Consider the following 15895-nt stretch of genomic DNA (forward strand, 5'->3'; position numbering starts at 1 on the left):
TGATTCTCGCTTTGGGTGCTTCACTGTGATGAGTTGCGAGAGGTCCCGGGTTCAAATCCCGGACGAGCCCGAGGTTTTTCTAAAACTTGACTTGTGCAAAACTGCCTGATTAATTTTCTCAAAAAGCACCTTGGTGAAACGAGGTTGGGCTGTCTGGAGTACGGACAAGGCAGAAAACAGGGAAGTGAAATGGTTGGATGTCGTGTCGAACAGGTTGACGTGAGCTGTGCGGTGTTCGGGGAATGTCAGCAATGAAGGTAGATTGGAAAATTGGGACAGCTCTCCTCGGAGAACCGAAGTTTTCCAAGTCATGAGGGACCTAGAAACAGGAAATAATGTTGTGAAAATGTTCCCACACCTGAAAGGTCCACAACGATTCGGCCGAATTTTAAGGTCACCAGGAAAACAAGTAAAAATGACAGGAGGAAGAACGTTTTCGTACAGGGAGTGGTTAGTGTCAGTAAGTCCCTGTCGGACATTGACAAAGAGGAAGATTCAATGAACACAAAAGGGAATTCGGTGGTCACGTTCAGATGTGCAGATTTACGCTGAGAATGCGAGAGAATGAAACGAATAGACACACGTTGACTGAAGTATAGAACCAGCAGAGCGAAGGTGGGCCGCATGGCCTCCGTCTGCGCTGCGACACATGTTGTGATTCAGTGTGAAATCACAGTTCGACCGACAGAATGTGGGAATTTAGTAAAAACGTTTCTATTTACACAGCCTCCGTACGTCTGCGAAACAGCATATCACACGACAGCAGCGGAGGTCTTTGACATCAGTCTCGAACGTGCGAGCCGCGTGCCAGATGAAAAGCTGAATCGCTCTGCGGACAGGGCCCGGAGCGTGGCAGCAGAGTGGCGCAGCGGGAGCGTGCTGGGCCCATAACCCAGAGGTCGATGGATCGAAACCATCCTCTGCTATTATTCAATGTCACCTCGAGCTGATTTCCTTTGGATCGGTGCTCTCTTCTGCCAGCTGCATACCCGAATGGCAAATCCACTCCATGCAAGGTGCGTGGTTTTAGAGGTCTCAGTGGCATTCTGTTGTTCGGCGGTTTTTATTCTGAACTGGATCGCAAAACCAGTTCTCTGCGATGCCAATCAGTTAGTCAAGTTGAAACAAATGTCTTGCGGTTTCGTCCATTCCCTGCAGTAATTCGCTACCCTGGTTCAGACGTGAATGACAAGCATGTCAAAAACCTCATCACGACTCAGACACAGTTCCCCCACGATTAGGACGGATCCCACCGATTGTGAATAACCTCAGAGAGAGAGAGAGACAGGCAAACGGCGTGGATTCGATGGGTTGAACGGCTTGTGTCTACTCGAGAATGGTGCTACGTGTTTATGCCATCCCACTGCCTGTCTCTGGGACAGAGAGGCTGAGGGAGCAAAACTGGTTCATTTTTAACCGTCCCTTCCGTGTTGGACTGCCTGCAGTCCCTCAGCTCAGGGCCGTGGGGAGGACTCTCAGTGAGTGAAGGTTTCACTCGGATTCTCTTCATCTGGGACACTTGGGGCTCAGATGTTAACTGCTGCGCGGTAGCAACAAAGAAAGCGATGCCCACTTTGCTATAGACTTTCCGTAAGATTGCTGCGTGAAGACGATTTCTGAACACCAAGAAGGCTGCACAACAATGTGAATTTACCTGGGCGAAGAGTCCTCGGTGTCCATTTCTTTCTGTCCTTCCAGCACAGCATCTTTCCATCTCTCAGATAACAGACCTTTGGAGAAAGTTCACAATCAAAGTTGTTCATGTTCCCCGCATTAATGCAACTGACACCTCTCACCCCAACGGTTTCAGAGAGTGAGAGAGAGAGAGAGAGAGAGAGACTCTACCCGCCCCCACCCTACACCACGCCCCACCCCACCCCAGAACAACGTGCAAGTAGAAATAAATTGGTTTAATTATCGAGCAGTGGAGATAGTCCAGTTCCTGGGGATGAGACAAACATCAGCGCCCCGGGGACAGAATGACAAGCAGAAGTTCTGGAAACGCTTTGCTGCTTGCAATTCTTGGAGCAATGTGGAATGTACTTCACACTGAGCAACTTTCAGCTGGCTCAGAGTCTCCAATGTACATTGCTGTGTTTGCCGCCAGCTCAGAGAGAGAGAACAATAGGAAGGACGTAGGAGTGAATAACGATCCGCGTGAGAGGGCGAATAGCTGCTCATGGAGACTGTTAGTGGCTAACAATACGTAGTCTGTCATAGCCGACGAGGTGATAACAAGGAGTCGTTGGTGTGGTAGGGGTCAAGGACATGGGGGAGTTCAGGCCCTAAAGTTATGGAACTCGATATTGAAGACCGGAGGGCTGTAAGGTCTCCAAGTGGAAAATGAGTTGTTGTTCTTTCATCTGGAGCTAGAACACTGCTGCAAGCCTGAGACAGAGATGTTGGTCAGGGAACAGGGTGATGTGTTAAAGTGGCAGACAACCGCCAGGTCAGGGCCTTTTTCCTGCGGGCAGAACCGGGATGTTCTGCGAAGCAGTCACCCAGTTTATGCTTCATGCTACATTGGGGAAACGACACTGTGAGCAGCGAATGCAGTGGACTAGGTTGTGGCAAAAGTGCTGCTTTACCTGGCAGGTATGTTTGAGCCCTTGGATATTCAGGAGGGAGCCGGTAAATGGGCAGGTGTTGCACATTCGGCAGTTTCAGGCGAAAGCGACTTGGCACTATGGGAGGTGGGTGTGGGGTGTTGCGAGTGAAGGAAGAGTGGACCCGAAGTGTAACCCCTGGCACAACGGGTGCGTGTTGGGACCATAACCCACTCTCTCCTATTCACTCAATGTCGTCTTTAGCAGCTTTCCCTTATAACTGCGCTCTGTTCTGCACCTCGCCTTCTCATCTGCTTCCGAAAAAAGGCTTGGACATAAATATTTCACAGTGATATACTGGCCCAATGTGCACAGTCGAGTTGATACACTCGTGGAGATCTGCGTGGTCTTCTCCTGTTCTCTGTATCCCATGGTGAGGAGGGTAATGCTTGTCACTGGCCGCTCGGGTGTCATAGAAAAATTTCAAAACAAAATGTTTGAATTGTCTGCCAGTGGAGAGAGCCCGGTTCCTGGGGACGTGACAAACAGCAGCAGGGAGACTGAATGAGAAGCAGCTGTTCGGGAAACCCTTTGCCGCTAGCAATTCTTAGAGCAATCTCAAATGTATTTCATAGTGAGCACGTCTCAGGTCACTCAAGCGGTGTGGGGCATCGGTCGTGGGCCGGCTCTCTGGCTCGTTGGTCTAGGCGTATGATTCTCGCTTTGGGTGCTTCACTGTGATGAGTTGCGAGAGGTCCCGGGTTCAAATCCCGGACGAGCCCGAGGTTTTTCTAAAACTTGACTTGTGCAAAACTGCCTGATTAATTTTCTCAAAAAGCACCTTGGTGAAACGAGGTTGGGCTGTCTGGAGTACGGACAAGGCAGAAAACAGGGAAGTGAAATGGTTGGATGTCGTGTCGAACAGGTTGACGTGAGCTGTGCGGTGTTCGGGGAATGTCAGCAATGAAGGTAGATTGGAAAATTGGGACAGCTCTCCTCGGAGAACCGAAGTTTTCCAAGTCATGAGGGACCTAGAAACAGGAAATAATGTTGTGAAAATGTTCCCACACCTGAAAGGTCCACAACGATTCGGCCGAATTTTAAGGTCACCAGGAAAACAAGTAAAAATGACAGGAGGAAGAACGTTTTCGTACAGGGAGTGGTTAGTGTCAGTAAGTCCCTGTCGGACATTGACAAAGAGGAAGATTCAATGAACACAAAAGGGAATTCGGTGGTCACGTTCAGATGTGCAGATTTACGCTGAGAATGCGAGAGAATGAAACGAATAGACACACGTTGACTGAAGTATAGAACCAGCAGAGCGAAGGTGGGCCGCATGGCCTCCGTCTGCGCTGCGACACATGTTGTGATTCAGTGTGAAATCACAGTTCGACCGACAGAATGTGGGAATTTAGTAAAAACGTTTCTATTTACACAGCCTCCGTACGTCTGCGAAACAGCATATCACACGACAGCAGCGGAGGTCTTTGACATCAGTCTCGAACGTGCGAGCCGCGTGCCAGATGAAAAGCTGAATCGCTCTGTGGACAGGGCCCGGAGCGTGGCAGCAGAGTGGCGCAGCGGGAGCGTGCTGGGCCCATAACCCAGAGGTCGATGGATCGAAACCATCCTCTGCTATTATTCAATGTCACCTCGAGCTGATTTCCTTTGGATCGGTGCTCTCTTCTGCCAGCTGCATACCCGAATGGCAAATCCACTCCATGCAAGGTGCGTGGTTTTAGAGGTCTCAGTGGCATTCTGTTGTTCGGCGGTTTTTATTCTGAACTGGATCGCAAAACCAGTTCTCTGCGATGCCAATCAGTTAGTCAAGTTGAAACAAATGTCTTGCGGTTTCGTCCATTCCCTGCAGTAATTCGCTACCCTGGTTCAGACGTGAATGACAAGCATGTCAAAAACCTCATCACGACTCAGACACAGTTCCCCCACGATTAGGACGGATCCCACCGATTGTGAATAACCTCAGAGAGAGAGAGAGACAGGCAAACGGCGTGGATTCGATGGGTTGAACGGCTTGTGTCTACTCGAGAATGGTGCTACGTGTTTATGCCATCCCACTGCCTGTCTCTGGGACAGAGAGGCTGAGGGAGCAAAACTGGTTCATTTTTAACCGTCCCTTCCGTGTTGGACTGCCTGCAGTCCCTCAGCTCAGGGCCGTGGGGAGGACTCTCAGTGAGTGAAGGTTTCACTCGGATTCTCTTCATCTGGGACACTTGGGGCTCAGATGTTAACTGCTGCGCGGTAGCAACAAAGAAAGCGATGCCCACTTTGCTATAGACTTTCCGTAAGATTGCTGCGTGAAGACGATTTCTGAACACCAAGAAGGCTGCACAACAATGTGAATTTACCTGGGCGAAGAGTCCTCGGTGTCCATTTCTTCTGTCCTTCCAGCACAGCATCTTTCCATCTCTCAGATAACAGACCTTTGGAGAAAGTTCACAATCAAAGTTGTTCATGTTCCCCGCATTAATGCAACTGACACCTCTCACCCCAACGGTTTCAGAGAGTGAGAGAGAGAGAGAGAGAGAGAGACTCTACCCGCCCCCCCCCTACACCACGCCCCACCCCCACCCCAGAACAACGTGCAAGTAGAAATAAATTGGTTTAATTATCGAGCAGTGGAGATAGTCCAGTTCCTGGGGATGAGACAAACATCAGCGCCCCGGGGACAGAATGACAAGCAGAAGTTCTGGAAACGCTTTGCTGCTTGCAATTCTTGGAGCAATGTGGAATGTACTTCACACTGAGCAACTTTCAGCTGGCTCAGAGTCTCCAATGTACATTGCTGTGTTTGCCGCCAGCTCAGAGAGAGAGAACAATAGGAAGGACGTAGGAGTGAATAACGATCCGCGTGAGAGGGCGAATAGCTGCTCATGGAGACTGTTAGTGGCTAACAATACGTAGTCTGTCATAGCCGACGAGGTGATAACAAGGAGTCGTTGGTGTGGTAGGGGTCAAGGACATGGGGGAGTTCAGGCCCTAAAGTTATGGAACTCGATATTGAAGACCGGAGGGCTGTAAGGTCTCCAAGTGGAAAATGAGTTGTTGTTCTTTCATCTGGAGCTAGAACACTGCTGCAAGCCTGAGACAGAGATGTTGGTCAGGGAACAGGGTGATGTGTTAAAGTGGCAGACAACCGCCAGGTCAGGGCCTTTTTCCTGCGGGCAGAACCGGGATGTTCTGCGAAGCAGTCACCCAGTTTATGCTTCATGCTACATTGGGGAAACGACACTGTGAGCAGCGAATGCAGTGGACTAGGTTGTGGCAAAAGTGCTGCTTTACCTGGCAGGTATGTTTGAGCCCTTGGATATTCAGGAGGGAGCCGGTAAATGGGCAGGTGTTGCACATTCGGCAGTTTCAGGCGAAAGCGACTTGGCACTATGGGAGGTGGGTGTGGGGTGTTGCGAGTGAAGGAAGAGTGGACCCGAAGTGTAACCCCTGGCACAACGGGTGCGTGTTGGGACCATAACCCACTCTCTCCTATTCACTCAATGTCGTCTTTAGCAGCTTTCCCTTATAACTGCGCTCTGTTCTGCACCTCGCCTTCTCATCTGCTTCCGAAAAAAGGCTTGGACATAAATATTTCACAGTGATATACTGGCCCAATGTGCACAGTCGAGTTGATACACTCGTGGAGATCTGCGTGGTCTTCTCCTGTTCTCTGTATCCCATGGTGAGGAGGGTAATGCTTGTCACTGGCCGCTCGGGTGTCATAGAAAATTTCAAAACAAAATGTTTGAATTGTCTGCCAGTGGAGAGAGCCCGGTTCCTGGGGACGTGACAAACAGCAGCAGGGAGACTGAATGAGAAGCAGCTGTTCGGGAAACCCTTTGCCGCTAGCAATTCTTAGAGCAATCTCAAATGTATTTCATAGTGAGCACGTCTCAGGTCACTCAAGCGGTGTGGGGCATCGGTCGTGGGCCGGCTCTCTGGCTCGTTGGTCTAGGCGTATGATTCTCGCTTTGGGTGCTTCACTGTGATGAGTTGCGAGAGGTCCCGGGTTCAAATCCCGGACGAGCCCGAGGTTTTTCTAAAACTTGACTTGTGCAAAACTGCCTGATTAATTTTCTCAAAAAGCACCTTGGTGAAACGAGGTTGGGCTGTCTGGAGTACGGACAAGGCAGAAAACAGGGAAGTGAAATGGTTGGATGTCGTGTCGAACAGGTTGACGTGAGCTGTGCGGTGTTCGGGGAATGTCAGCAATGAAGGTAGATTGGAAAATTGGGACAGCTCTCCTCGGAGAACCGAAGTTTTCCAAGTCATGAGGGACCTAGAAACAGGAAATAATGTTGTGAAAATGTTCCCACACCTGAAAGGTCCACAACGATTCGGCCGAATTTTAAGGTCACCAGGAAAACAAGTAAAAATGACAGGAGGAAGAACGTTTTCGTACAGGGAGTGGTTAGTGTCAGTAAGTCCCTGTCGGACATTGACAAAGAGGAAGATTCAATGAACACAAAAGGGAATTCGGTGGTCACGTTCAGATGTGCAGATTTACGCTGAGAATGCGAGAGAATGAAACGAATAGACACACGTTGACTGAAGTATAGAACCAGCAGAGCGAAGGTGGGCCGCATGGCCTCCGTCTGCGCTGCGACACATGTTGTGATTCAGTGTGAAATCACAGTTCGACCGACAGAATGTGGGAATTTAGTAAAAACGTTTCTATTTACACAGCCTCCGTACGTCTGCGAAACAGCATATCACACGACAGCAGCGGAGGTCTTTGACATCAGTCTCGAACGTGCGAGCCGCGTGCCAGATGAAAAGCTGAATCGCTCTGCGGACAGGGCCCGGAGCGTGGCAGCAGAGTGGCGCAGCGGGAGCGTGCTGGGCCCATAACCCAGAGGTCGATGGATCGAAACCATCCTCTGCTATTATTCAATGTCACCTCGAGCTGATTTCCTTTGGATCGGTGCTCTCTTCTGCCAGCTGCATACCCGAATGGCAAATCCACTCCATGCAAGGTGCGTGGTTTTAGAGGTCTCAGTGGCATTCTGTTGTTCGGCGGTTTTTATTCTGAACTGGATCGCAAAACCAGTTCTCTGCGATGCCAATCAGTTAGTCAAGTTGAAACAAATGTCTTGCGGTTTCGTCCATTCCCTGCAGTAATTCGCTACCCTGGTTCAGACGTGAATGACAAGCATGTCAAAAACCTCATCACGACTCAGACACAGTTCCCCCACGATTAGGACGGATCCCACCGATTGTGAATAACCTCAGAGAGAGAGAGAGACAGGCAAACGGCGTGGATTCGATGGGTTGAACGGCTTGTGTCTACTCGAGAATGGTGCTACGTGTTTATGCCATCCCACTGCCTGTCTCTGGGACAGAGAGGCTGAGGGAGCAAAACTGGTTCATTTTTAACCGTCCCTTCCGTGTTGGACTGCCTGCAGTCCCTCAGCTCAGGGCCGTGGGGAGGACTCTCAGTGAGTGAAGGTTTCACTCGGATTCTCTTCATCTGGGACACTTGGGGCTCAGATGTTAACTGCTGCGCGGTAGCAACAAAGAAAGCGATGCCCACTTTGCTATAGACTTTCCGTAAGATTGCTGCGTGAAGACGATTTCTGAACACCAAGAAGGCTGCACAACAATGTGAATTTACCTGGGCGAAGAGTCCTCGGTGTCCATTTCTTTCTGTCCTTCCAGCACAGCATCTTTCCATCTCTCAGATAACAGACCTTTGGAGAAAGTTCACAATCAAAGTTGTTCATGTTCCCCGCATTAATGCAACTGACACCTCTCACCCCAACGGTTTCAGAGAGTGAGAGAGAGAGAGAGAGAGAGAGACTCTACCCGCCCCCACCCTACACCACGCCCCACCCCACCCCAGAACAACGTGCAAGTAGAAATAAATTGGTTTAATTATCGAGCAGTGGAGATAGTCCAGTTCCTGGGGATGAGACAAACATCAGCGCCCCGGGGACAGAATGACAAGCAGAAGTTCTGGAAACGCTTTGCTGCTTGCAATTCTTGGAGCAATGTGGAATGTACTTCACACTGAGCAACTTTCAGCTGGCTCAGAGTCTCCAATGTACATTGCTGTGTTTGCCGCCAGCTCAGAGAGAGAGAACAATAGGAAGGACGTAGGAGTGAATAACGATCCGCGTGAGAGGGCGAATAGCTGCTCATGGAGACTGTTAGTGGCTAACAATACGTAGTCTGTCATAGCCGACGAGGTGATAACAAGGAGTCGTTGGTGTGGTAGGGGTCAAGGACATGGGGGAGTTCAGGCCCTAAAGTTATGGAACTCGATATTGAAGACCGGAGGGCTGTAAGGTCTCCAAGTGGAAAATGAGTTGTTGTTCTTTCATCTGGAGCTAGAACACTGCTGCAAGCCTGAGACAGAGATGTTGGTCAGGGAACAGGGTGATGTGTTAAAGTGGCAGACAACCGCCAGGTCAGGGCCTTTTTCCTGCGGGCAGAACCGGGATGTTCTGCGAAGCAGTCACCCAGTTTATGCTTCATGCTACATTGGGGAAACGACACTGTGAGCAGCGAATGCAGTGGACTAGGTTGTGGCAAAAGTGCTGCTTTACCTGGCAGGTATGTTTGAGCCCTTGGATATTCAGGAGGGAGCCGGTAAATGGGCAGGTGTTGCACATTCGGCAGTTTCAGGCGAAAGCGACTTGGCACTATGGGAGGTGGGTGTGGGGTGTTGCGAGTGAAGGAAGAGTGGACCCGAAGTGTAACCCCTGGCACAACGGGTGCGTGTTGGGACCATAACCCACTCTCTCCTATTCACTCAATGTCGTCTTTAGCAGCTTTCCCTTATAACTGCGCTCTGTTCTGCACCTCGCCTTCTCATCTGCTTCCGAAAAAAGGCTTGGACATAAATATTTCACAGTGATATACTGGCCCAATGTGCACAGTCGAGTTGATACACTCGTGGAGATCTGCGTGGTCTTCTCCTGTTCTCTGTATCCCATGGTGAGGAGGGTAATGCTTGTCACTGGCCGCTCGGGTGTCATAGAAAAATTTCAAAACAAAATGTTTGAATTGTCTGCCAGTGGAGAGAGCCCGGTTCCTGGGGACGTGACAAACAGCAGCAGGGAGACTGAATGAGAAGCAGCTGTTCGGGAAACCCTTTGCCGCTAGCAATTCTTAGAGCAATCTCAAATGTATTTCATAGTGAGCACGTCTCAGGTCACTCAAGCGGTGTGGGGCATCGGTCGTGGGCCGGCTCTCTGGCTCGTTGGTCTAGGCGTATGATTCTCGCTTTGGGTGCTTCACTGTGATGAGTTGCGAGAGGTCCCGGGTTCAAATCCCGGACGAGCCCGAGGTTTTTCTAAAACTTGACTTGTGCAAAACTGCCTGATTAATTTTCTCAAAAAGCACCTTGGTGAAACGAGGTTGGGCTGTCTGGAGTACGGACAAGGCAGAAAACAGGGAAGTGAAATGGTTGGATGTCGTGTCGAACAGGTTGACGTGAGCTGTGCGGTGTTCGGGGAATGTCAGCAATGAAGGTAGATTGGAAAATTGGGACAGCTCTCCTCGGAGAACCGAAGTTTTCCAAGTCATGAGGGACCTAGAAACAGGAAATAATGTTGTGAAAATGTTCCCACACCTGAAAGGTCCACAACGATTCGGCCGAATTTTAAGGTCACCAGGAAAACAAGTAAAAATGACAGGAGGAAGAACGTTTTCGTACAGGGAGTGGTTAGTGTCAGTAAGTCCCTGTCGGACATTGACAAAGAGGAAGATTCAATGAACACAAAAGGGAATTCGGTGGTCACGTTCAGATGTGCAGATTTACGCTGAGAATGCGAGAGAATGAAACGAATAGACACACGTTGACTGAAGTATAGAACCAGCAGAGCGAAGGTGGGCCGCATGGCCTCCGTCTGCGCTGCGACACATGTTGTGATTCAGTGTGAAATCACAGTTCGACCGACAGAATGTGGGAATTTAGTAAAAACGTTTCTATTTACACAGCCTCCGTACGTCTGCGAAACAGCATATCACACGACAGCAGCGGAGGTCTTTGACATCAGTCTCGAACGTGCGAGCCGCGTGCCAGATGAAAAGCTGAATCGCTCTGTGGACAGGGCCCGGAGCGTGGCAGCAGAGTGGCGCAGCGGGAGCGTGCTGGGCCCATAACCCAGAGGTCGATGGATCGAAACCATCCTCTGCTATTATTCAATGTCACCTCGAGCTGATTTCCTTTGGATCGGTGCTCTCTTCTGCCAGCTGCATACCCGAATGGCAAATCCACTCCATGCAAGGTGCGTGGTTTTAGAGGTCTCAGTGGCATTCTGTTGTTCGGCGGTTTTTATTCTGAACTGGATCGCAAAACCAGTTCTCTGCGATGCCAATCAGTTAGTCAAGTTGAAACAAATGTCTTGCGGTTTCGTCCATTCCCTGCAGTAATTCGCTACCCTGGTTCAGACGTGAATGACAAGCATGTCAAAAACCTCATCACGACTCAGACACAGTTCCCCCACGATTAGGACGGATCCCACCGATTGTGAATAACCTCAGAGAGAGAGAGAGAGAGAGAGACAGGCAATCGGCGTGGATTCGATGGGTTGAACGGCTTGTGTCTACGCGAGAATGGTGCTACGTGTTTATGGCGTCCCACTGCCTGTCTCTGGGACAGAGAGGCTGAGGGAGCAAAACTGGTTCATTTTTAACCGTCCCTTCCGTGTTGGACTGCCTGCAGTCCCTCAGCTCAGGGCCGTGGGGAGGACTCTCAGTGAGTGAAGGTTTCACTCGGATCTCTTCATCTGGGACACTTGGGGCTCAGATGTTAACTGCTGCGCGGTAGCAACAAAGAAAGCGATGCCCACTTTGCAATAGACTTTCCGTAAGATTGCTGCGTGAAGACGATTTCTGAACACCAAGAAGGCTGCACAACAATGTGAATTTACCTGGGCGAAGAGTCCTCGGTGTCCATTTCTCTGTCCTGCCAGCACAGCATCTTTCTATCGCTCAGATAACAGACCTTTGGAGAAAGTTCACAATCAAAGTTGTTCATGTTCCCCGCATTAATGCAACTGACACCTCTCACCCCAACGGTTTCAGAGAGTGAGAGAGAGAGAGAGAGAGAGAGACTCTACCCGCCCCCCCCCCACCCCCCCCCCCCCCCCCCCCCCCCACCCCAGAACAACGTGCAAGTAGAAATAAATTGGTTTAATTATCGAGGAGTGGAGATAGTCCAGTTCCTGGGGATGAGACAAACATCATCGCCCCGGGGACAAAATGACAAGCAGAAGTTCTGGAAACGCTTTGCTGCTTGCAATTCTTGGAGCAATGTGGAATGTACTTCACACTGAGCAACTTTCAGCTGGCTCAGAGTCTCCAATGTACATTGCTGTGTTTGCCGCCAGCTCAGAGAGAGAGAACAATAGGAAGGACGTAGGAGTGAATAACGATCCGCGTGAGAGGGCGAATAGCTGCTCATGGAGACTGTTAGTGGCTAACAATACGTAGTGTGTCACAGCAGACGAGGTGATAACAAGGAGTCGTTTGTGTGGAAGGGGTCAAGGACATGGGGGAGTTCAGGCCCTAAAGTTATGGAACTCGATATTGAAGACCGGAGGGCTGTAAGGTCTCCAAGTGGAAAATGAGTTGTTGTTCTTTCATCTGGAGCTAGAACACTGCTGCAAGCCTGAGACAGAGATGTTGGTCAGGGAACAGGGTGATGTGTTAAAGTGGCAGACAACCGCCAGGTCAGGGCCTTTTTCCTGCGGGCAGAACCGGGATGTTCAGCGAAGCAGTCACCCAGTTTATGCTTCATGCTACATTGGGGAAACGACACTGTGAGTAGCGAATGCAGTGGACTAGGTTGTGGCAAAAGTGCTGCTTCACCTGGCAGGTATGTTTGAGCCCTTGGATATTCAGGAGGGAGCAGGTAAATGGGCAGGTGTTACACATTCGGCGGTTGCAGGCGAAAGCGACTTGGCACTATGGGAGGTGGGTGTGGGGTGTTGCGAGTGAAGGAAGAGTGGACCCGAAGTGTAACCCCTGGCACAACGGGTGCGTGTTGGGACCATAACCCACTCTCTCCTATTCACTCAATGTCGTCTTTAGCAGCTTTCCCGTATAACTGCGCTCTGTTCTGCACCTCGCCTTCTCATCTGCTTCCGAAAAAAGCTTGGACATAAATATTTCACAGTGATATACTGGCCCAATGTGCACAGTCGAGTTGATACACTCGTGGAGATCTGCGTGGTCTTCTCCTGTTCTCTGTATCCCATGGTGAGGAGGGTAATGCTTGTCACTGGCCGCTCGGGTGTCATAGAAGAGTTTCAAAACAAAATGGTTGAATTATCTGCCAGTGGAGAGAGCCCGGTTCCTGGGGACGTGACAAACAGCAGCAGGGAGACTGAATGAGAAGCAGCTGTTCGAGAAACTCTTTGCCGCTAGCAATTCTTAGAGCAATCTCAAATGTATTTCATAGTGAGCACGTCTCAGGTCACTCAAGCGGTGTGGGGCATTCATCGCGCGCCGGCTCGCTGGCTCGTTGGTCTAGGCGTATGATTCTCGCTTTGGGTGCCTTACTGTGATGAGTTGCGAGAGGTCCCGGGTTCAAATCCCGGACGAGCCCGAGGTTTTCCTAAAACTTGACTTGTGCAAAACTGCCTGATTAATTTTCTCAAAAAGCACCTTGGTGAAACGAGGTTGGGCTGTCTGGAGTACGGACAAGGCAGAAAACAGGGAAGTGAAATGGTTGGATGTAGTGTCGAACAGGTTGACGTGAGCTGTGCGGTGTTTGGGGAATGTCAGCAATGAAGGTAGATTGGAAAATTGGGACAGCTCTCCTCGGAGAACCGAAGTTTTCCAAGTCATGAGGGACCTAGAAACAGGAAATAATGTTGTGAAAATGTTCCCACACCTGAAAGGTCCACAACGATTCGGCAGAATTTTAAGGTCACCAGGAAAACAAGTAAAAGTGACAGGAGGAAGAACGTTTTCGTACAGGGAGTGGTTAGTGTCAGTAAGTCCCTGTCGGACATTGACAAAGAGGAAGATTCAATGAACACAAAAGGGAATTCGGTGGTCACGTTCAGATGTGCAGATTTACGCTGAGAATGAAACGAATAGACACACGTTGACTTAAGTATAGAACCAGCAGAGCGAAGGTGGGCCGCATGGCCTCCGTCTGCGCTGCGACACATGTTGTGATTCAGTGTGAAATCACATCACAGTTCGACCAACAGAATGTGGGAATTTAGTAAAAACGTTTCTATTTACACAGCCTCCGTACGTCTGCGAAACAGCATATCACACGACAGCAGCGGAGGTCTTTGACATCAGTCTCGAACGTGCGAGCCGCGTGCCAGATGAAAAGCTGAATCGCTCTGTGGACAGGGCTCAGAGCGTGGCAGCAGAGTGGCGCAGCGGGAGCGTGCTGGGCCCATAACCCAGAGGTCTGCTATTATTCAATGTCACCTCGAGCTGATTTCCTTTGGATCGGTGCTCTCTTCTGCCAGCTGCATACCCGAATGGCATGTAGCATATCGATGCACTCGCCAAATCCACTCCATGCAAGGTGCGTGGTTTTAGAGGTCTCAGTGGCATTCTGTTGTTCGGCGGTTTTTATTCTGAACTGGATCGCAAAACCAGTTCTCTGCGATGCCAATCAGTTAGTCAAGTTGAAACAAATGTCTTGCGGTTTCGTCCATTCCCTGCAGTAATTCGCTACCCTGGTTCAGACGTGAATGACAAGCATGTCAAAAACCTCATCACGACTCAGACACAGTTCCCCCACGATTAGGACGGATCCCACCGATTGTGAATAACCTCAGAGAGAGAGAGAGACAGGCAATCGGCGTGGATTCGATGGGTTGAACGGCTTGTGTCTACGCGAGAATGGTGCTACGTGTTTATGGCGTCCCACTGCCTGTCTCTGGGACAGAGAGGCTGAGGGAGCAAAACTGGTTCATTTTTTACCGTCCCTTCCGTGTTGGACTGCCTGCAGTCCCTCAGCTCAGGGCCGTGGGGAGGACTCTCAGTGAGTGAAGGTTTCACTCGGAGTCTCTTCATCTGGGACACTTGGGGCTCAGATGTTAACTGCTGCGCGGTAGCAACAAAGAAAGCGATGCCCACTTTGCAATAGACTTTCCGTAAGATTGCTGCGTGAAGACGATTTCTGAACACCAAGAAGGCTGCACAACAATGTGAATTTACCTGGGCGAAGAGTCCTCGGTGTCCATTTCTCTCTGTCCTGCCAGCACAGCATCTTTCTATCGCTCCGATAACAGACCTTTGGAGAAAGTTCACAATCAAAGTTGTTCATGTTCCCCGCATTAATGCAACTGACACCTCTCACCCCAACGGTTTCAGAGAGTGAGAGAGAGAGAGAGAGAGAGAGAGAGACTCTACCCGCCCCCCCCCCACCCCCCCCCCCCCCCCCCCCCCCCACCACCCCCAGAACAACGTGCAAGTAGAAATAAATTGGTTTAATTATCGAGGAGTGGAGATAGTCCAGTTCCTGGGGATGAGACAAACATCATCGCCCCGGGGACAAGATGACAAGCAGAAGTTCTGGAAACGCTTTGCTGCTTGCAATTCTTGGAGCAATGTGGAATGTACTTCACACTGAGCAACTTTCAGCTGGCTCAGAGTCTCCAATGTACATTGCTGTGTTTGCCGCCAGCTCAGAGAGAGAGAACAATAGGAAGGACGTAGGAGTGAATAACGATCCGCGTGAGAGGGCGAATAGCTGCTCATGGAGACTGTTAGTGGCTAACAATACGTAGTGTGTCATAGCAGACGAGGTGATAACAAGGAGTCGTTTGTGTGGTAGGGGTCAAGGACATGGGGGAGTTCAGGCCCTAAAGTTATGGAACTCGATATTGAAGACCGGAGGGCTGTAAGGTCTCCAAGTGGAAAATGAGTTGTTGTTCTTTCATCTGGAGCTAGAACACTGCTGCAAGCCTGAGACAGAGATGTTGGTCAGGGAACAGAGTGATGTGTTAAAGTGGCAGACAACCGCCAGGTCAGGGCCTTTTTCCTGCGGGCAGAACCGGGATGTTCTGCGAAGCAGTCACCCAGTTTATGCTTCATGCTACATTGGGGAAACGACACTGTGAGCAGCGAATGCAGTGGACTAGGTTGTGGCAAAAGTGCTGCTTCACCTGGCAGGTATGTTTGAGCCCTTGGATATTCAGGAGGGAGCAGGTAAATGGGCAGGTGTTACACATTCGGCGGTTGCAGGCGAAAGCGACTTGGCACTATGGGAGGTGGGTGTGGGGTGTTGTGAGTGAAGGAAGAGTGGACCCGAAGTGTAACCCCTGGCACGACGGGTGCTTGTTGGGACCATAACCCACACTCTCCTATTCACTCAATGTCGTCTTTAGCAGCTTTCCCTTATAACTGCGCTCTGT

The 15895-nt window shown here is 50.3% G+C and overlaps 4 non-coding genes across 4 annotated transcripts; all 4 read left to right on the plus strand.

Annotated features, from left to right (window-relative positions):
* Positions 1-854: 854 nt before the first annotated feature.
* Positions 855-926, plus strand: trnam-cau (transfer RNA methionine (anticodon CAU)). The gene has a single exon. It is a non-coding gene; the product is annotated as a tRNA-Met (tRNA).
* A 3186-nt stretch (positions 927-4112) lies between these two features.
* Positions 4113-4184, plus strand: trnam-cau (transfer RNA methionine (anticodon CAU)). Its single transcript has one exon. It is a non-coding gene; the product is annotated as a tRNA-Met (tRNA).
* A 3185-nt stretch (positions 4185-7369) lies between these two features.
* On the plus strand, positions 7370-7441 carry trnam-cau (transfer RNA methionine (anticodon CAU)). The gene has a single exon. It is a non-coding gene; the product is annotated as a tRNA-Met (tRNA).
* A 3186-nt stretch (positions 7442-10627) lies between these two features.
* On the plus strand, positions 10628-10699 carry trnam-cau (transfer RNA methionine (anticodon CAU)). Its single transcript has one exon. It is a non-coding gene; the product is annotated as a tRNA-Met (tRNA).
* Positions 10700-15895: the final 5196 nt, after the last annotated feature.

Source organism: Hemiscyllium ocellatum (assembly GCF_020745735.1).
Source record: "Hemiscyllium ocellatum isolate sHemOce1 chromosome 27 unlocalized genomic scaffold, sHemOce1.pat.X.cur. SUPER_27_unloc_7, whole genome shotgun sequence".
In the NCBI taxonomy this organism is placed as follows: domain Eukaryota; kingdom Metazoa; phylum Chordata; class Chondrichthyes; order Orectolobiformes; family Hemiscylliidae; genus Hemiscyllium; species Hemiscyllium ocellatum.